This window comes from Urocitellus parryii, chromosome X, assembly GCF_045843805.1.
Source record: "Urocitellus parryii isolate mUroPar1 chromosome X, mUroPar1.hap1, whole genome shotgun sequence".
In the NCBI taxonomy this organism is placed as follows: domain Eukaryota; kingdom Metazoa; phylum Chordata; class Mammalia; order Rodentia; family Sciuridae; genus Urocitellus; species Urocitellus parryii.
In genome coordinates this window covers 79,745,814-79,767,187 of record NC_135547.1, presented here as the reverse complement: position 1 = coordinate 79,767,187, position 21,374 = coordinate 79,745,814, and the positions used below count along the sequence as shown (strand labels likewise).

The 21,374-nt window shown below is 38.8% G+C and overlaps 1 pseudogene; it reads left to right on the top strand.

The window, feature by feature from the left end:
- The first annotated feature begins 14,422 nt into the window (after positions 1-14,422).
- LOC113194479 (protein LSM14 homolog B-like) lies at positions 14,423-19,314 on the top strand (annotated as a pseudogene).
- Positions 19,315-21,374: the final 2,060 nt, after the last annotated feature.

Genomic DNA, 21,374 nt, shown 5'->3' with positions numbered 1-21,374 from the left:
GGTTGCTGCCTAAATCAGCTCTGCCATCTTCCACCCCTTTACCTTTATTTTACCAGCAAATCTAAATTAACTTCTTTGCCAGAGATTTATGTATTTAAGTCACAAGAACTAAAAGACATTTGGCTTATGTCTTTTTAAACGTATGAGCACTCAGTTACCTATAAGTCAATTTTGTACTAAGTAGACACAACATATGATTCCATGTACACAAACATATATAAAAATATATATTTTTGTCCAAAAAAAACACTTAATCTTTTTTTTGTCAAAAAAATCAAATTAGTGTCAGTCCAGATATTTCAGAAAACAAAGACTTTATAGCTTATTTAGTAGATATTAGATCCCCAAAGGTTGGGGATAAGAGAGTTACTGATGCTTATTAGACAGGGTTTCTGCAAGATTTAAAGCTTTTAGAAATCAAAACAGCCTGTCATAAAAATTTATTGTATAATGCAGGCATGGGAAGGCCTATGCAGTTGGGGATATTCAGAGCAGGGTCTGCCACTAAGGGTGAACACTGAAAGCAAAGGTTCAGGTGGCCAGCATGGTACTGTTCCTCCCTAGTGGCATGTCCATACCAATCACCACGACCCCTGTTTTTCTCCCTCTGTAGGACCCTCCAAAGGTCAAGATCTCTTCAGTTTTAGTTCCAACTGAATTTGAGAGTTAACCCTTATATAACTGGCCTATGAATAAAGATAGCAGAAAAAAAAAGAGACAGTAGGAGGGAAAGCCTTCTAGTTAGAAAAAAACAAATCAGAACAAAAATATATTAACTTAGGTGCATAGAACCAAAGGTGATTTCACCAGAAAAAAAAAAAAAAAAAACATGAGCTCAAAAAGTCAGAGAATTTTTTTTTTTTGTCAAAAAATGAAATGGTGGGCTTGGGATATAACTCAGTTGGTAGAGTGCTTGCCTTGCATGCCCAAGGCCCTGGGTTCAATTCCCAGCACCACCAAAAAAAAAAAAAAAAAAGAAAGAAAGAAAGAAAGAAAAGAAATGGTTGTAGTTATCCTAGTAAAAGAACACATAGAACATTTATATTAGACCAGAGTTCTCTTCTGAATCAAATTAGTGTCAGTCCAGATATTTCAGAGTAAGAGTTCACAAGGTGGGGCATGGGGTCTGGCAAATTAGAGAGATCTCCAGCCATATGACACGGAGAATTCATTTACCCTAAGTTTTTACTATGAGCTTCTATGCCACAGAATATACTCAAATATACTCTGTGCTCCCCTCCCCACTTTTATTCAGAAAGGGGTTAAGATAAAAAGCCCCATGATCTGAGAATAAAGAAGTTAACAACAGGAGAAAATGATTTTAGATCTTTGTCAAGAGTGAGAGATATCCAAATTATACTTTCTAGCATAGTGAAACAAATTAGGATCATAAATTTGTCTTACAATGGCTTCAATTTTAAAAGAGACACACTTTTTTCCTTGGTCTTATTGGAGTTAATATACAGATGTGTGCATTCTAGGTAAGCCCTAATCAAGATAACTAACCCTCAATGATAGATTATTTTGGTATCTGCAGTGGAAGAAAAAAAGGAAAAAGAAATAAAATAGAAAGACAGAAAGCTATAGACTTCTGCAATTAATTCTATAACTTTAGTATAAAAGAAAAGGGGAAAATTGTCTAACATGGTCAAGAGAGCCACCATCTAATTTATACCTCTTATGGTCCTGTAGGAAAAAGAAGGCCTGAACACAAGAGACCTCTGTCCATTTCCCCCATTTACAAAAAAAAAAAAAAATCTAACTGAAGAATTGTGTTAGGATTAAGTGTCCAGTCTTTACCCTCTCCCAATTTATATTAGGCCAAGCAGTATTATAATATTAGTCTCTTCCTTATTTATGTCTCAGAGTCAAATCTATCTATTTCCTAGGATACATTCCAAAAGGGTGGTAGCCATAGTTAAATGTTGGTTTCCCATCTGAAAAAGAAAGAAGAACAAGTCCACCACTAGTCAAGGTATCCATTGACCCTCAAATGGCATCATGTGATCCTAAACCATGTGATAGTAGTCTAGTCCAGGATCCTAGTTCAGTCCAGAAAAAGGCATCCCTGGTTTTGTGGAGGACTATGCAACCCAGAAACAGGCATCCTTGTTTACATGGAAATTGTGTAACCCAGGGCTCTGAGGGATCCCCCAGAAGACCACAAAGATTCCAGTGCAGATAACTCTATTCTGGACCACATCTTAAAGGATCAGCTTGGAATGGGAAGAGGAGAACAAAGAGGCAATTCTTTGAGGAGCCTTATCTGTCTCCTACATCATTGGAGTTGCTTGACAAACTGGGTGGGAAGGTGCAAATTTTGATTATGATCATATCAATTTACAGTTTGCCTTGAGAAGGTCCATCTACACAATTGGTGTAAAGTGAGGATTGAACACCAGTTTTGAAATAAGGGAAATCAAAGGATTCCAGCTTGGCCCCCAAAATAAGACCTCCAAAACACTAGAAATTAGAACAAACCAGTGATTAGGATTGGAGTTTCCCACCCCCAGGCATAGAAGGTCTCTAAAAATTTTAATCAGGTTAGGGGGAGGGGCTTAAGTCTATTTCTATTTATGGGGATTTAAGAGGACAGCACAAGATCCAAGACTCATTCAATAGCAAAAGCAATTCTAAGCAGGAAGTGTGAATCAGGCGGTATAGCTATACCAGATTTCAAACTATATTACAGAGCAATAGTAACAAAAACAGCATGGTACTGGTAGCAAAACAGGCGGGTGGACCAATGGTACAGAATAGAGGACACAGAGACTAATCCACAAAGCTACAACTATCTTATATTTGATAAAGGGGCTAAAAGCATGCAATGGAGGAAGGATAGCATCTTCAACAAATGGTGCTGAGAAAACTGGAAATCCATATGCAACAAAATGAAACTGAATCCCTTTCTCTCGCCATGCACAAAAGTTAACTCAAAATGGATCAAGGAGCTTGATATCAAATCAGAGACTCTGCGTCTGATAGAAGAAAAAGTTGGCTCCGATCTACATATTGTGGGGTCGGGCTCCAAATTCCTTAATAGGACACCTATAGCTCAAGAGTTAATAACAAGAATCAACAAATGGGACTTACTTAAACTAAAAAGTTTTTTTCTCAGCAAGAGAAACAATAAGAGAGGTAAATAGGGAGCCTACATCCTGGGAACAAATTTTTACTCCTCACACTTCAGATAGAGCTCTAATTTCCAGAGTATACAAAGAACTCAAAAAATTAGACAATAAGAAAACAAATAACCCAATCAACAAATGGGCCAAGGACCTGAACAGACACTTCTCAGAGGAGCACATACAATCAATCAACAAGTACATGAAAAAATGCTCACCATCTCTAGCAGTCAGAGAAATGCAAATCAAAACCACCCTAAGATACCATCTCACTCCAGTAAGATTGGCAGCCATTAGGAAGTCAAACAACAACAAGTGCTGGAGAGGATGTGGGGAAAAGGGTACTCTTGCACATTGCTGGTGGGACTGCAAACTGGTGCGGCCAATTTGGAAAGCAGTATGGAGATTCCTGGGAAAGCTGGGAATGGAACCACCATTTGACCCAGCTATTCCCCTTCTCGGACTATTCCCTGAAGACCTTAAAAGAGCGTACTACAGGGATACTGCCACATTGATGTTCATAGCAGCACAATTCACAATAGCTAGACTGTGGAACCAACCCAGATGCCCTTCAATAGATGAATGGATAAAAAAAATGTGGCATTTATACACCATGGAGTATTACACAGCACTAAAAAATGACAAAATCATGGAATTTGCAGGGAAATGGATGACACTAGAGCAGATTATGCTTAGTGAAGCTAGCCAATCCCTAAAAAATAAATACCAAATGTCTTCTTTGATATAATAAGAGCAACTAAGAACAGAGCAGGGAGGAAGAGCAGGAAGAAAAGATTAACATTAAACAGAGACATGAGATGGGAGGGAAAGGGAGAGAGAAGGGAAATTGCATGGAAATGGAGGGAGACCCTCATTGTTATACAAAATTACATATAAGAGGTTGTGAGGGGAATGGGAAAATAAACAAGGAGAGAAATGAATTACAGTAGATGGGGTAGAGAGAGAAGATGGGAGGGGAGGGGAGGGAGGATAGTAGAGGATAGGAAAGGTAGCAGAATATAACAGACACTAGTATGGCATTATGTAAAAATGTGGATGTGTAACCGACGTGATTCTGCAATCTGCATGTGGGGTAAAAATTGGGAGTTCATAACCCACTTCAATCTAATGTATGAAATATGATATGTCAAGAGCTTTGTAATGTTGTGAACAACCAATAAAAAAAATAAAATTAAATTTAAAAAAAGAAAGACAAAAAAAAAAAACAAGACTCATTCAAGAAAGGGGTTAATTTTCCCCTTAATGAGCTTGGAAATATATATGGAATAATTGTCCTTTCTCATAGTAACAAATTAGCCCTGAGAAGGACAAGGCTCCTTTGGGCCTCTCAGGCTCCCCTTTGAAATAAACTTCAAACAATTCTGGCCTACAAATTAGGAGTTTGGATAATGTCAAACAAAAGGTGGAGTTGTTGAAAAAGACAAAGGGGGAACAATGCTTCCCTAGACACTGAGTATCTGAGCAGCAGGTAACAACTCCTTTGGCTCCCTTGGGGACACTGTGAGCCCCCTAAATAAACATATTAACACAGCATGTACCCAGAAATAGCTGTCATTCAGGAAAAGGAAAAATTGAACTCCAGAACCAGCAAGTATGCAGACAATGAAGTGAGTGAAGTTGCAGACAATTCTCTACCCTGAAGGGAGGGGATTCACAGTTACCTTTCTCCAAAGAGGGAGAGGATACCTGCATTTGGGCACCAAGATGGATAATGGAGGTAATACCTGAGATAAGATCTTACTTGATGGGTTTTGTCTAAGTGGTAGAGCCTGCTTGCCTTGCACATGTGAGGCACTGGGTTTGATCCTCAATACCACATAAAAATAAATAAAGTGTGTGTGTGTGTGTGTGTGTGTGTATATATATATATATATATATATATATATATATATATAAACAAACTTGAGATTGCCTTGTGTTCTTGGCTCTTGTATCTTCACATGAGAGGAGTTCAAGCAAGATGTGAGACAGTAAAAGTATAGTAGTTTATTAGAAGAGAAGGAAGAAATGGAGAACACTCAAGGGGAAGAGTGGGTCCTATCAGAGAGGAGAACCACAACTCACTTCTTTGTGTCCAGGCTTTTATTGGGATAGGAGGGAGATTGTGAGAGATCTTTTCACAATCTGGCTGGGTACTGACAGACTACATTACTATCAACCAACCAAAGGGCAACTCTTAGTCATCTTGGCCTTGCTGACAGGTCCTAAATGGAACTGCTTTTATAAAATTTAAGATCAGTCAGCTCTAGTCTTAATCATCCTGTTTTCCTAGGTCTGGAAATCTCTGGTATGTGTTGTTTGTGTAGGGTCTTCTTAAAATGTCTTAGCAATTAGGCCTTTCTGAGAAAACATATATTCATCCTTCCCTGAATTTATCTATCTTCCTCCTGTTGTAAAAGGAATAGTTTATAGGGCTGAGATCTGAAATAGCTATCTTGTCAGACCTTGCAGTGTCATTGCGGCAGGGCTGTTGATTAGCTGATTTGTTCTATACTGTATTTTCTTAAACTCCTGACCCATTACTCATGTCTAACTGCTACCTAACAACTCCATTTTGTAAACCAGTTGTTTGCCAAGAGTTACTCTGCTTTGGATACAAGTGCTAAGGTGGAATGATTCTACACCTTGTTTGTATAAATAAACAACCACCATCTGCCCAGCACAACCATAATGTACAAATTAATAGATAACTTCATGCCACCTCATCAAACTAAATCAGGAGCACCTGGCAACATGAGCATCCCTAATGAAACACCAGATACAGGAGCTTATCAGCCTTGCCAGATGCAACATCTAAAAGCCACAAAAGGAAAAAAACTCCCCTGACCCCAGGACTAGGTATGGAGGCACTCTGACCCTATCACCTGGTAACTTGTCACAAGCCTTGCAGAGGAAAATCATTACAGTGACAAATGTCCAGTTCTATCCCTTTGGGCTTTAAACACAGTGCAATTTTTCCTGTCTGTGAAGAGGACACACAGCCCACTCCAAGCTGATACCTCAAGTTGACTCTTCAAGCTGATCCTCTTTACTAACTTCCCACAGGGTTCTGCCTTTAAAACTCTGTGGAACTCCTTCCTTAAAATCCTTATCTGAGGGGCTGGGGTTGTGGCTCAGTGGTAGAGCACTCGCCTAGCATGCTTGAGGCACTGGGTTCCATCCTCAGCACCACATAAAAATAGAATAAAGATATTGTATCCACCTAAAACTAAAAAATAAATATTAAAAAAAACCTTATCTGACCATGTACAGTGACTTTTTGACTCTTCGCATTCATGTATGCTCTCTCCCTGGGCTCTAGGCACAATACCCCATGCACAGGGCCTGAACCCTTTCTTAGTCTTTCCCTATATATTATAAATGTACATATATATGCGTACACATGTATGTATGTACATATATGTAATGGTGTGAAATATGATGTGTGACTTGAGTATTAGAGTAAGATTGGTATGAAATAAAAGAATTTGTGATTGCCCTGTTTACTACTATCAGGTGACCCATTGGTATTTGGTGAACTGCAACCAGTGAAAATGGTGTAGTTTTTGGATTTATTGCTATTCAACACATTCTGATTTTGTGGAAAAACACAAATGTGTTTGGTCTGTGTTGATGACATAGCTCAATCATGATACCCTCAACATGACATTCCATCACTCCTGATATCTAATGAAATTTTTCATCTCTCACTATTTAAGCCGAAGTCTTACACCTGTCTTCAGCAAGTATTATTTTAGACCAGTGTAACAGAGTAGCACCTTCCTTTCCTCCCTTCCTTTCCTTTGTTTCTTTCTTTCTGTCCTGCCATCCTTCCTTCTTAGTCTTTCTGTATGTATTAAATATGTGTGTGTGTTTTTAAATAGGGTCTTACTATATCGTCCATGTTACTTTCCTATCTCTGTCTCTTAAGTAACTGGGATTACTGGCCTATGCCAGTATGCATTTTTTAAAAAATTTTTTTTAGTTTTAGATGGACACAATATATTTATTTTATTCATTTATTTTATGTGGTGCTGAGGATTGAACCCAGTGCCTCACGCATGCGAGGCAAGCACTCTATCACTGAGCTACAACCCCAGCCCAGCATTTTTTTTCTTTTTGACATAGTCTGACTTTGTAGCCCAGGCTGGTCTTGAACTCATAATTACCATGTCTCCATCTCCAGAGTTTCTGGGATTACAGAAATACCACCATCCTTGATGTGTCTGCTTTTAATAATTTTTCCTGGGATAACCACCTTCTACGGTGTACAAGATGGTCTTTTGGTATATACATATATTGTAGAATAATTAAATGATACTAATTAACTTATGTACCACCTCATGTAGTTATCTTTTGTGTGTGTTAATGAGAAAGATTTCTCTTCAGATTTACCTTACAATATTTTTTTAAGTTTGATATAGGTCTTTCCTATCAATAATGACACTTAAAATAATGAGTATTAGAATCAAATATTTTTTTCCTTAGTACTGTAGATTGAACCCAGCAGGGCTCTAACTCTGAGCTACATCCCCAGCCCTTTTTATTTAAATTTAGGACAGAGTCTCATGGATAAGGAACAAAGAGACATGAGCAGTAGTAACATGAGGTTAAGGGAATAATGTTATAACAGTGCCCATTGTATTGACCTCTATAGGCTATACTTTTTAAAAAGGGCAATTTACTTGAATCCCTGCCTGTTCTTAAGTCAGTAGAATATGTTACATTTCTCAGCAAACCACCTATCATCTGCAGGAGAAATTCAGACCCAAAATGCCAATAAAAGGAACACAAGTTACCTTGAAGATGACTTTTGTAATACTTACAGAGTTGAGATCCCAAGAACCCAGGCAGATAAGGATAATTTCCCCTAACCATAAAATCTGTAAGAACAGGTTTTAATTGGAACTGGTTGGCATGGGCCAAAATGACCTAGAGTTTTCACGCACAACGGGGACTTGAAAGTCTGCTGTCAGTCAAATGTCAACAGGTGGATCTGGCAGGTCTCTCTTGAAACTTCCCTGAAATTTCCAATAAAACTGGAGGGCAAGAAGGCATAACATGCTTCTTCTCTATGACAGGACCAGTTCTTCCCCTTGAAAGTGTCTCCTTTTCATATTCCTTCAATAAACACCTGTTACTCTGGGCAACGTGTCTGAAATCTTTCTGGCATGATTGCAAGAGGGACAACTGTATTCAGCTCATCAGCAGGCCCATGCCCTATAACATCACTAAGTTGCCCAGGGTGTCTCAAATGTGCAATTCTCCTGCTTCAGCCTCCACAGTTACTGGAATTACAGATGTGTACCACAGTTCCAGCTAAAAACACTATTTAAAAATTTTTTTTTATTTACTTTTTAAAATTTTTAGTTGTTGATGGACCTTTATTTCATTTATTTACTTATATGTGGTGCTGAGAATTGAACCCAGTACCTCACACATGCTACGCAAGTGCTCTACCACTGAGCCAAAACCCCAGCCCTACTTTTTATTTTTAAATTTGTTCTAATTAGTTATACATAACAGTAGAATGTATTTTGACACATTGTACACAAATGGAGCACACTTCTCCTTCCTCTGGCTGTACATGGTGCAGAGTTACACCAGTAGCATAATCATACATGTATATGGGGTAATGTCTGTCTTGTTCCACTGTCCTTCCCATCCCCACAGCTCCTCCCTCCCCTCACTCCCCTCTGCTCAATCCAAAGTTTCTTCATTCTTCCCTACCCCCCATCACTATGGATCAGCATCCACTTATCAGAGAAAACATTCATCCTTTAGTGTGTTGGGATTGGCTTACTTCACTTAACATGAAATTCTCCAGCTCTATCCATTTACTTGCAAATGCCATAATTTCATTTTTCTTCAAATCTGAATAATATTCCATTATGTATATGTACCACGTTTTCTTTACCATTCATCTGCTGAAGGGCATATAGGTTGGTTCCATAGTTTAGCTATTGTGAACTGAGCTGCTAGGAGCATTGATGTGACTGTGTCACTATAGTATGCTGATTTTAAGCCTCTTAGGTATAAACCAAGGAGTGGGATAGCTGAGTCAAATGGTGGTTCCATTTCAAGTTTTCTGAAGAATCGCCATACGGCTTTCCACAGTGTTGCACCAATTTGCAGTCCCACCAGCAATGTTTGAGTGTACCTTTTTCCCCCATCCTCACCAACATTTATTGTTGATTGCAGTCTTTTTAATTTTTTTTAAATTTACATATGACAGCAGAATGCATTACAATTCTTATTACATATATAGAGCACAATTTTTCATATCTCTGGTTGAATACACAGTATATTCACACCAATTTGTGTCTTCATGCCTTTACTTTGGATAATAATGATCATCACATTCCACCATCATTAATTACCCCATGCGTTGCTTGTATTCTTGATGATTGCCATTCTGACTGGAGTGAGATGAAATCTTAGAGTAGTTTTGATTTTCATTTCTCCAATTACTAGAGATGATGAACATTTTTTCATATGTTTGATTGATTGCATTTCTTCTTTTTTGAAGTGTAAAAACACCATTTTTAAAAGCAAATGAGCTGGGCGTGGTGGTGCACACCTGTATTCCTAGTGGTTTAAGAGGCTAAAGATCACAAGTTAAAAGCCAGCCTCAGCAAAAGCGAGGTGCTAAGCAACTCAGTGAGACTCTGTCTCTAAATAAAATACAAAATAGGGCTGGGGATGTGGCTCAGTGTTGGTCAAGTGCCCCTTAGTTCAATCCCTGGTAACCCCCCCCAAAAAAAGCAAATGAGTACTTGATTTCTATATTCCATTAACATAATTTTTGTCTAAACTTATTATAGAGGTAACTAAATTGTTAAGTTTCTAAGTTCTCTAAATAATAATTATGCCTTATATATTTTGTAGTCATTTTAGATAATATGAACTACTTCTCTGTAGTCAATATGGGCAGTCCCATTCATCCTCCATTTCAATGTAAGTTTAATTTTCTAGAGACTCCCCCTCCAAGTGCCACCTCTTAACTTTTGACTGACAGTAGGATTGCATCACATTTTAAAATAGCTACTGTTATTTTAAGTTTGGTGGTCTTTGCTTTGAATTATTCTGTCTTCCTGAGTACTGGAATCTCTGGTCTGTGATTAAAAAAAAGTCCCTGTTTTAGGTAACTTGTGTTCTTCTGACATGCAGGGAGTCCCTATCAATAGTTCTACAGAAAAAAACACATTGTTTGGTGAGAAATGTAGCACATATATGCACTTAAACCAGAGAGGGGCCAAAATGGTTTTTTTTTTCAAAGAAAGCATGTAGAAAGGGGAATTAAAGCACTGTATCCCCTTACATATCCCTACCTTTTATGTCCTTTTGCACCTATCACATAGGATGTGCTGTAACATGGGCTCATTCAAAACTCTTATCAAGAATTAAAATTCCACTGGCTTTCTACTGATAGCACTGAGGGTTTGTGTGTGACACAGCCCTCCCCTGACAGCAAAGCAAAACCCCACAGTGAACTTGTCTGGAAAGAGAAGATACTAGGACCCATAGAAAAAGGAGGCCAGAAGGGAACCAGGCTTCCTCTGGACTCTCTGGGGTTCAGTAGAAAAAGGCCTTAACATAAGTTCTCAAAACCCTAACCTAACAACTTTTGTTTTTTACATTCTACTACTGACATTTCTGGAATCTACTAAGCCATTCTACTAGAAATCAGCAAACATATCTAAACTTTGTGATAATGTAAATCTCTTTTGGTAAGGCCCAAGACAATGTAAAATCAGGAAGAAGACTTTACACACATCAAGGCCATCAGAACCAAGTAGGACCATTCTTAATGTCTTCCAAAGTAATTTTTCAAAGAATCTGAATCTGGCCACCTAGTCTAATTGGAGATATATTCACCACATGGTTCTGGCATATTATCCCATTTTATTTCCTATTTGTTAGAGGCAATACCATTTTGAAACATATCCTCCATCTTAGAACAAGAGTCACCTTGAAGTCACTCTGACTCAGCCTGACCTTAAAGCCCAGACAATACTCCATCATCATGCAAAGAAATTCCAAACAATACTTCATCATCAAAGAAAGGAAATTGTTGTCTGGGACTGGAATCCTGAAAATACCTGGTTTGACAGGGAATAATGATCACCTCAAAGAATAGAAGTGAAGCAAAAGGACCCTTTTGCTAGGCTAGTGGTGCTCCACAAAGTGATATCCTTTGGTATGGAAGATCATTCCACACATAGATCTGCTCCCCCAAGAGAGGAAATTTATGAGTACATAATTTTCTAGGAAAGTGACATTAAAGATGTCACTCACTGTGAGCCAGGCATGGTGGCGCACACCTGTGATCCCAGTGGAGGGTGAGGCAGTCGGATCACAAGTTCAAAGCCAGCCTTAGCAATGGCAAGACACTAAGCAAGTCAGTGAGACCCTGTTTCTAAATAAAATATAAAATAGGGCTGGGGATGTGGCTCAGTGGTTGAGTGTCCCCTGAGTTCAATCTCTGGTACCCTGCCCCACAGAAAAAAGGACCTTTCCCTGTCAACCCCCTAGCCATGGAATAACTACAAAAATTCCCCCACTCCCTAATGCCCCTTTATCTACCAGAGAAGATGAGTCTCAGTCTCTAGTGGGCTCCCCTCTGGTGGTTTGCCCAAATAAACCTGTGTTACTGTTGAGCTGCCTCTCCTCTATTTCCTTCATTCACTCCTTTCCTTATATTTTGATGCCAAAACCCAGGACTGGTGTTCAAGGTTCCCACCACGGGAACCTAACCTAACCCTCCAGACCTTCCAATCTCTCTTTTTCCCTCTCTCATTCTTCTTTCTCTTCCTCTGGCAGCTCCAGTAAGAACCACTCACATTGCTGGATTTTGTATCCACCACCAGCCAGAGCCTCTTGGGTGAGTGACTCCCTCTGAGTCCTCTGGATTCCTGGAATCCCTGCTGCAGTTTCTTCTCTGCATATACTGTTCCTCTGACAAATCCCAATGCTGGGTGAGAGAAAGGCCCACCACCACTAGGTGGCAACAACTTGCTGTTGTTAGGGGTGCCCATTGATTATTCCATCCATCTTTCCTGGAATGACCTTAGAGAAACCAAATTCTTTTTTTTTTTTTTTTTTGCGGGGGGGGGGGGAAGATAATCAAACTTTTAAATCTCCCTTTACACATTATATTAACATCCATATTACAAGGCATTCCATTCACAAATATTACAGATTGATAAAAACTTCACACATACCCCCCCAAAAGTCTATACCAGATTCAGTCACTTTAGTAAATCATTAAAATAATAAAAGTAATGAAAACATTATCATAATTCTCTTAAAGCAATAAGGTCTGAGGCACTCTGGGAAAGATGTTCTCTTACAAGTATATGTGTCAGTGGCATCAAATTGTATTACCAGAAAGTTATCAGATATCCAGTAATCAAGTACATGCTAACAAGGACTTGATGATCTGATTCGTCTTCACTGGATAAACTTCTATTTGGACAGTTGCTGAAAGGAACACAGACACTGGGCAGCTGAGGTCACTGCTAATGAATCAACTAAGAATAGGTGAGGCATTTTTTGTTTTTATTTTTTAATTCCCAGCAAACCAAGGACAGCTGCATCCCTACTGCAAGATTACAGTACTCAAGAGAAGTTCCTTTCTCTTCATTGTCAGGATTACTCTCACAGCCCACCTGACTTATGGGCTCACAGCTAGAGACATCTCAGAACTCTTTACCCATCACCCTCTACAGTGCAACCTCCACCCTTCTCTGAGTATCTTCAAGGTATGCCCTTGAAATAAAAGAGAGGGTTCAATCCCCAGCATCACACACACACACACACACACACACACACACACACACACACACGACTATTTTCATTAGACCTTCACAAGATGCTTTTCTTCTATATTCCCTCTTCTCCTGCAGGAAAAAGACCAAAAGTTCTAGTTCAATGAAATACTGTAAATTACCACTTATCTCTCTTACTTCTGTTTACCTTCTCAATCGAGGATATCACCCAGAGCTTTTTGCCTCCCATGCTAAAAATGGCAGCTTTCCTTTTTACTTAGCTGTCTGCCTAATATCCATCTGAAATGTAAGCTACAGGAGCAAGTGCCCAAACTGCTTGGAGACCCGAGGGGAAATAATGTCACTTTTAAATCCAAGCTGCTGTGGTAGACTGTTTCCTCTTATACTCTAGGATTCTACTCTTTCATTAAGTTCCTTGCACTGTGATCTGATAAAGATGTGCCATATGCTTCTTTACTAGCGTAATTACAGCCATAATATTTTAATATGGAAAATTAGAAGAAAAAATAATTTTTTTTTCTGAATGAGAAAGTATTTTGTATGGTAAAGTAATATTCTTGTGCTAAAATCCAAGATAAAACAGAGGACAAAACTAAGGATATAAACGAGTTGTAGAATGTCTAAATAAGTTTTAAGAGATTTTTGAAAGGTTAATCTCAAAAAAATTGTGTATGTAATTAAGTTGCCTATAATTAACAGTCAAAGTTATTTAAGGACTGCTGTGAAACAAAGTCTAAAACATTGATCTGCTCTTATCAAGATAATTTCTTATGTCTGTTAGGTTTTATTACTTAGGGAAATTAAGAAATTAGGATTCTACCTTCTTTAAAGTCTTAAGTGATTAATTTTTAACTGGTTAAATAAGTAAGTGTATTTTAGGTTATTACAATATAGTTGACATCCTATATATATGTGACCAGAGATATGTATACATCTGAGAACTATGTTTGTATGAGCCTTGTCTAAGTGTTATGTAAGTTCGCAACATGACTCAGCGCAAGAGTGGGTGGTGTAGTGACCACACGGGATTGAGTGGGCCTGGCAGCTGCCATGAGCAGCTGCTAGGGCACCCTGTATCTGGGCAGCAGCAAAATCAGCCTAATCGGCAAGGTGCAGATCCACCACTAGGGAATTCTCTACACCATCGACACCGACAACTTCACCATAGTGCTTGACAAAGTGAGATCCTTTGGTACAGAAGATCATCCTACACCTAGGCCTGCTCCCCCAAGACAGGAAATTTATGAGTACATCATTTTCCAAGAAAGTGACATTAAAGATATCACTGTGAGCCAGGCGTGGTGGCACACGCCTGTGATCCCAGTGTGGCTCAGGAGGCTGAGGCAGAAGGATCACGAGTTCAGAGCCAGCCTCAGCAATGTGGAAGCACTAAGCATCTCAGTGAGACCCTGTGTGTGAACCTCAGGAATCTGTCATTGTTCAGGTGCAACTGGTTGGACAAAGGCAGCTTTGACCATATTGAAATCTCCCCCAGGATCACTCAACATGTCAGCAGTACAGTTTTCTCTGGGCTCTGCCTCTTGCCTAGCCCTTCCAGCTAAATGTGCCTTATAGCCCCTTCAGAAGGATGCCACCCTATGGCCAGCTGGTGGCCAGCTCCCTGCTCAGCCAGCAGTATGCTGCATCCTGGGGTCTAGAGAAGTTGGTAAGGCCTCCAGCCTCAACCACTACTTTCAGCCCTAGTTCTTCTCCATCTCCACAGACCATTTCAGAGCTTGACATGCCCTCAGAGCCACCTCAGCTCACTTCCAAGGGAGCTGGCTTTCCTTCTGCCCCTGTTGGCAAGGGCACTGCCAGGACCCAGCTCAATGGTCACCAGGCTAGTCAAGCAGCAAGACCACCAGTGATGAAGTCCCACCAGCAACTGTGCACATTCAAAGACGGGTGAATGACAAGAACAGAAGACCTCAGGGCTGGGGTTGTGGCTCAGCGGTAGAACGCTCGCCTAGCGTACGCTGGACCTGGGTTCGATTCTCAGCACCACATAAAAATAAAAGGCATTGTGTTGTGTCCATCTACAAAAAAAAAAGATTCTCTCTCTCTCCTCTCTCTCTCTCTCTCTCTCTCTCTCTCTCTCTCTCTCTCTCTCAAATAAATAAATATTAAAAAAAAAGAACAGAAGACCTCAAAGGAGGTGGTCAGGCAATAGGTGAAGAAGGATTTGCTCTAGAGGACAAAACCGTCCAGCTAATGTCAAGGAGAATACAATCAAGTTTGAAGGTGACTTCAATTTTGAGAGTGCAAATTCTCAGTTCAACCAAGGGGAGCTTGACAAAGAATTCAAGAAGAAACTGAATTTCAAAGAGGACAAAGTTGAGAAGAGGGAAGAGAAGGACCCAGCCAGGGGTCTACCCCTGAGTTCAATCCCTGGTACCAAAAGAAAAAAAAATTGCAACCAGAAAGCCTGTACTTCAGAATATTCTCAACAAAATATTCCATGAAGATGAAATGAAAAAAAAAAAAGTGAAAGCCACTGAAGGGAGTACTGCATACGTGGCATACAATAAGGGCTCCTGAGTGGCAAACCACTTCCCTTGTGCTAGGCGCGAGAGTGGCAAACCGATTACCTTGTAGGCACAGCCCTGGGCATGAGGCCACCTATTGCAGTCCCAGCGCTTGCTCCATGGCTGGCTCCTCAATTGGTCACTGCAAGGACAGTTGGCAAGAAATTGTCTGCCTATAGTCTGCTTAGCTACTGCCCACGTATCTATACATGGTAACTGCACAATAAAATCAGACCTGCTTCCAGCTTGGTCTCTGGAGGTCTTGACTAGCGACTCTGCAGCCACACCCTCCTCTACCCTGTTCTGAGGACTCCTCGCCAGACAAGACAGAGCCCGCGCAGGGAGGAAGTTCACTAATAGTCAATCAAAGGAGAAACTAAATTAAAAACTAGAAATAAACCTAAATGACTGGGAACACAAACCATATCGCAATAATAACCTTGACTATTAATAGCCTAAACTCATCAAAGGACATAGTCTGGCAGATTAGATTAAAAAACAAGACCCCACAATATGCTATCTCGGAGAGACTCACCTCATAGGCAAAGACATCCACAGACTGAAGGTGAAAGATGGAAAAAAACATTTCTCTCATAAGGATCGTGTAAACAAGCAGAGGTTTCTATCCTCATATCAGATAAAGTGGACTTCAAGCCAAAGATAATAATCAGAAGGGTCAAGGAAGGACAATTCATATTGCTTAAGGGAATTATACATCAACAAGACATAACAATCATAAATATTTATGACTCAAACAATGGAGCATCTATGTACATCAAACAAACCCTTCTCAACTTTAATAATCAAATATACCACAACACAATAATACTGGGTGACTTAACACAACTTTCTCACTACTGGGGAGATCTTCCAAACAAAAACTGAACAAAGAAACTATAGAACTAAATAATACAATCAATAATTTAGACTTAAGGACATATATAGTGTATGTCATCCATCAACAAGTGAATACACTTTCTTCTCAGTAGCACATGGATCCTTCTCTAAAATAGACCATATCTTATGCCACAAAATTACTCTTAGTAAATACAAAAAAAAGGAGATAATACTCTGTATTCAATCACTTCATAATGGAATGAAATTAGAAATCAACAATAGATGCTGAGTGTAGTGGTACACTGTAATCCCAGCAGCTTGGGAGGTTGAGACAGGAGAATCACGAGTTCAAAGCCAGCCTCAGCAACTGTAAGGCACTAAGCAACTCAGTGAGACCCTGTCTCTAAATAAAATACAAAATAGGACTGGGGATGTGGCTGAGTGGTCAAGTACCCCTGAGTTCAATCCCTGGAACAAAAAAAAAAAAAGAAAGAAAGAAAGAAAAAAGAAATCAATGATTAAAAAAATAGAAGCTACTCTATCACCTGGAAGCTAAATAATATGCTATTGAATGATGAATGGACAACAGAAGAAATCGGGTATGAAATAAAAAAAGAATTAGAGGTAAATGAGAATAATGATAAAACATATCAAAATCTCTGGAACACTATCAATGCAGTGCTAGGAGGAAAGTTCATTGCATTGAGCTCATTCATTAAAATAATAGAAAGTCAATGAATAGACCTAACCATACATCTCAAAGCCCTAGATAAAGAAGAACAAATCAACATAAGAATCAGAAGAAGACAGGAAATAATTAAAATCAGCTGAAATCAATGAAATTGAAACAAAAGAAATAATTTTAAAAATTGGAAAAATGGGGTTGGGATTGTGGCTCCGCAGTAGAGCACTCACCTAGCACGTGCAGGGCCCTGGGTTCAATCCTCAGCACCACATATAAATAAATAAATAAATAAATAAAGGTATAAAAATCCCTTAAAAATTGAAAAAAACAAAAGGTTGATTCTTTGAAAAAATAAATAAAATTGATAAGCCCTTAGCCATGCTAATGAAAAGAAAGAAAGAAAACTCAAATTACTAAAATTCATGATGAAAAAGGAACTATGACAATGGACACTACTGAAATACTGAGATAATTAGAAACTATCTTGAAAATTTATGCTCCAATAAAATAGAAAATCTTGAAGACATTGACAAATTTCTAGAGACATATGACCTACCCAAACTGAACCAGGAGGACATACACAATTTGAACGTATCTATCTCAAATAATGAAATAGTAGATGCCATCAAAAGCCTACCAAGGCTGGGCACAGTAGCGCATGCCTGTAATCCCAACAAATTGGGAGGCCAGGCAGGAGGATTGCAAATTCAAAACCAGCCTCACCAAAAACAAGGCGCTAAGTAATCAGTGAGATCCTGTCTACAAATAAAATAAAAATAGAGTAGGGGATGTGGCTCAGTGGTCGAGTGCCCCTGAATTCAATCCCCAGTATCCCCCAAAACAAAACAAAACTACACTGAGATTCCATCTCACTCCAGTCAGAATGGCAATCATCAATAGAAGCAACAATAAATGTTGGCGAGGATGTGGGGAAAAAGGTACACTCATACACTGCTGGTAGGACTGGAAATTTGTGCAACCACTCTGGAAAGCAGTGTGGAGATTCCTAAGAAATCTTGGAATTGAACCACCTTTTGATCCAGTCATCCCTCGCCTAGGTTTACACCCAAAGAACTTAAAATCAGCATACGACAGCAGCCTCATCAATGTTTTTTTTTTTTTTTAAAGAGAGAGTGAGAGAGGAGAGAGAGAGAGAGAATTTTTTAATATTTATTTTTTTAGTTTTCGGCGGACACAACATCTTTGTTGGTATGTGGTGCTGAGGATCGAACCCGGGTCGCACGCATGCCAGGCGAGCGCTCTACCACTGAGCCACATCTCCAGCCCCCTCATCAATGTTTATAGCAGCTCAATTCACAATAGCTAAACTATGGAATCAACCTAGGTGCCCTTCAACAGATGAATTATTAAAGAAACTGTGATGTATATACACAATGTAATATTATTCAACCTTAAAGAAAAATGAAATTATAGAATTTGCTGGTAAATGGATGTAATTGGAGAATATTATGCTAAGCGAAATAAGCCAGTCCCAAAGAACCAAAGGCTGAATGTTTTCTCTGATTTGTGGATGCTAATACATAATAAAGGCAGGGAGAATAGATGTATTTGGACTATACAGAGGGGAGTGAAGGGAGGAGAGGGCACATGGGGTTAGGAATGATAGTAGAATTAACCAGACATTATTACCCTATGTGCACATACAAATATATGTGTCCTATGTAACTCTACATTATGTATAACCAGAAGAATGAGAAGTTATACTCCATTTATGTATGATGTGTCAAAATGCATTCTACTGTCATATATAACTAATTACAACAAATAAAAAATATATTTTAAAAAGAGAGACTGGTAATGCTAAGAATGTGATTATATTCCATTTCATTATCAAGAGACACTAGAGGTTTAAATTTATACCACATATCCTTGAATCTTGATATTCTTTGATATTGGATGAACTTTTTGCTTTCACAACAGTAAAATGTCATGAAAGAGATTGTTCATCTATGATTCAGGTAACTTACAGGGCTGCTTGTTCACTGACAAGTGAACCTGCTAGGCAGGTCCTGCCTAGCAGGAGGCCCAGTACCTCCCTAAGGACCTCAACCCCTCCCTTTACTTTGTCCTGGACTCACCTTCCAGGCATGCTATATGCCCTAGGGGTCAGTCTGATAGAATCTCAGAGTGCCATCAAAGTCAAAACCCACAATGAGGGCAGAGATGCCAAACAGCTTGCACCCACTGCTCTGTGTTTAATGCTTGCAGGAAAAGAAGTCAATGCTGTGAACCATGAGAAAATTCATGTGAAATACAAAACAATTGTGCTTAGTGAAAGGATGAAACATTTGTCGTTAAGTCCATCTCCAGGTTATCTGTCATTCAAATAATAAATGAATTTAGCCAATAGCTTCAAAAAAAGTTTGTAAAATGAAAGTTTATATAGGATTACAGGCAAGGTAACAAAGTACTCTCTTTTATATATTATATCTAACACAAAAGGGCCACATTGCCATTTGAAAGTCTGGTTTATATCTATTTGCTTTGACTAAGTCAATTTCTGATCATTAACACTGTTTCCTAAATGTATAAGAGATTTAAGGCTATTCTTTGAGCAGGACACTGTGGTGCACACCTGTAACCCCAACAACTCTGGAGGCTGAGGCAGGAGGATCATAAATCCAAAGCCAACCTTACTAACTTAGGGAGGCCCTAAGAAACTTAAAAAAACCTAAAGAAAAAAACCTAAGAAAGTTTTTAAAAAACTTTTAAAAAGGCTCAGGATGTGGCTCAGTGGTAAAGCATCCCTGGGTTCAAGCTCCTGTACCAAAAACAAACAATCTTTTGATTTTTTCTAGTACTACTAACCCATGCAGACCTGTGATTATTGTCATCATACACTATGAATTCTCAATTTTAATTTAAAAGTTAAACTTAGTAAATACTAAGGACATCTGTGTAATCATTACTCTAACCATTACTGGCTTCTCTGTATATTAAATATATTTATGTTCTTCAAATATACAAGCTTTTAAAATTTAAAGCTTAGTAGAACATTTTACCAATGTGGTGCTCTCCAAATGAAAATTGTCTGTAACAATAGTCTCCTTCATATTTATATAGAAACAACAAATTTGATTGGTATGTTTGTCATTTAACATTTTGTTACTTTTGTAACTGGATAAAGGTAACCTGTTATCAATAAGTTGTATAAAATTTTGTGTTACTCTTCACATTGGGATGGCAATTAAACTGTATTTTTGTAAGATAATAAAGATAATCTAATTTATTTAAAGATTGACAATGTGGAACATGAAAATATTTTGCTACTTTTTTTTTTCAAGTAAGAGTGAGAGAGAGTGAGAAAGAGGGAGAGAGAGAGAGAACTTTTAATATTTATTTTTCAGTATTTGGCGGACACAGCATCTTTGTCTGTATGTGGTGCTGAGGATCGAACCCGGGCCGCACGCATGCCAGGCAAGCGCGCTACCACTTGAGCCACATCCCCAGCCCTTTTGCTACTTTTTTTCCACAAAAGGAAGTTAAGAGCTTTCTCAGCCTTTCTATTTGATTCATGTTTTAGATGTAATGTTGTATTATGTTAACTGATATTCAACTAAACTCAGGAAATAATACATGACAACTTTATAGAATAATACTTTCAAAAAGAGGCAAATATCAACTTCAGAAATAAAATACTTTAAGATTTATCAAAAGGCTAGCCTCACGTGAGTTAAGGCTCAGACTCTCATTCTTCTCCCTGTTGGGATGGTTCCAAAATAGGCTAGAATTAAGCTTACTTAAAGTGGCATTCAAAAGATAGGTTTTTTTTTTTGGGGGGGGGGGGCTGGGGTTGTAGCTCAGTGATAGAGCACTTGCCCAGCATGAGAGAGGCCCTGGGTTCAATCCTCAGCACCATATAAAAATAAATAATGACAAAATAAAGGTATAAAAATACAATAATATTTTTTAAAAATAGATGTTTTATTGTAAAGATTATTATGATCTCAAAGTAAACAGAGGATATAAAACAAAACTTAAGTAAAGATTTGATTTCCAGTACTAATACTGATCCCAATTAAATGAAAATGTAACTGTAAAATTATAGATATTAAAGTTATAACCAATAACACATTACTCCCACTTTAAGACTGGTGAAACTGGCCTGCTGGATGTTTAAAACCAAAACTTGGAGACCAAAGTCAAGGAAGTAAAAGGGTCAAGGAAAAAGCAGCCAACATTTTGGCCCTTGCCCTCCAAAGTCAGCCAGTATCCAGGGAATGACAGGACCCCTCCACAGGCCTTGAAACTCTAGTGAGTTACCTAATCTTCTGATGGGGGGATAGTGAAGACTCTAGAGAACAGGAAGCCACCCAGTGCATATTCTACAAAGAAGACCATCACTGGAAAGGGAAATGTCCCTGATACTTCCTAGGGAATTTTACATGTG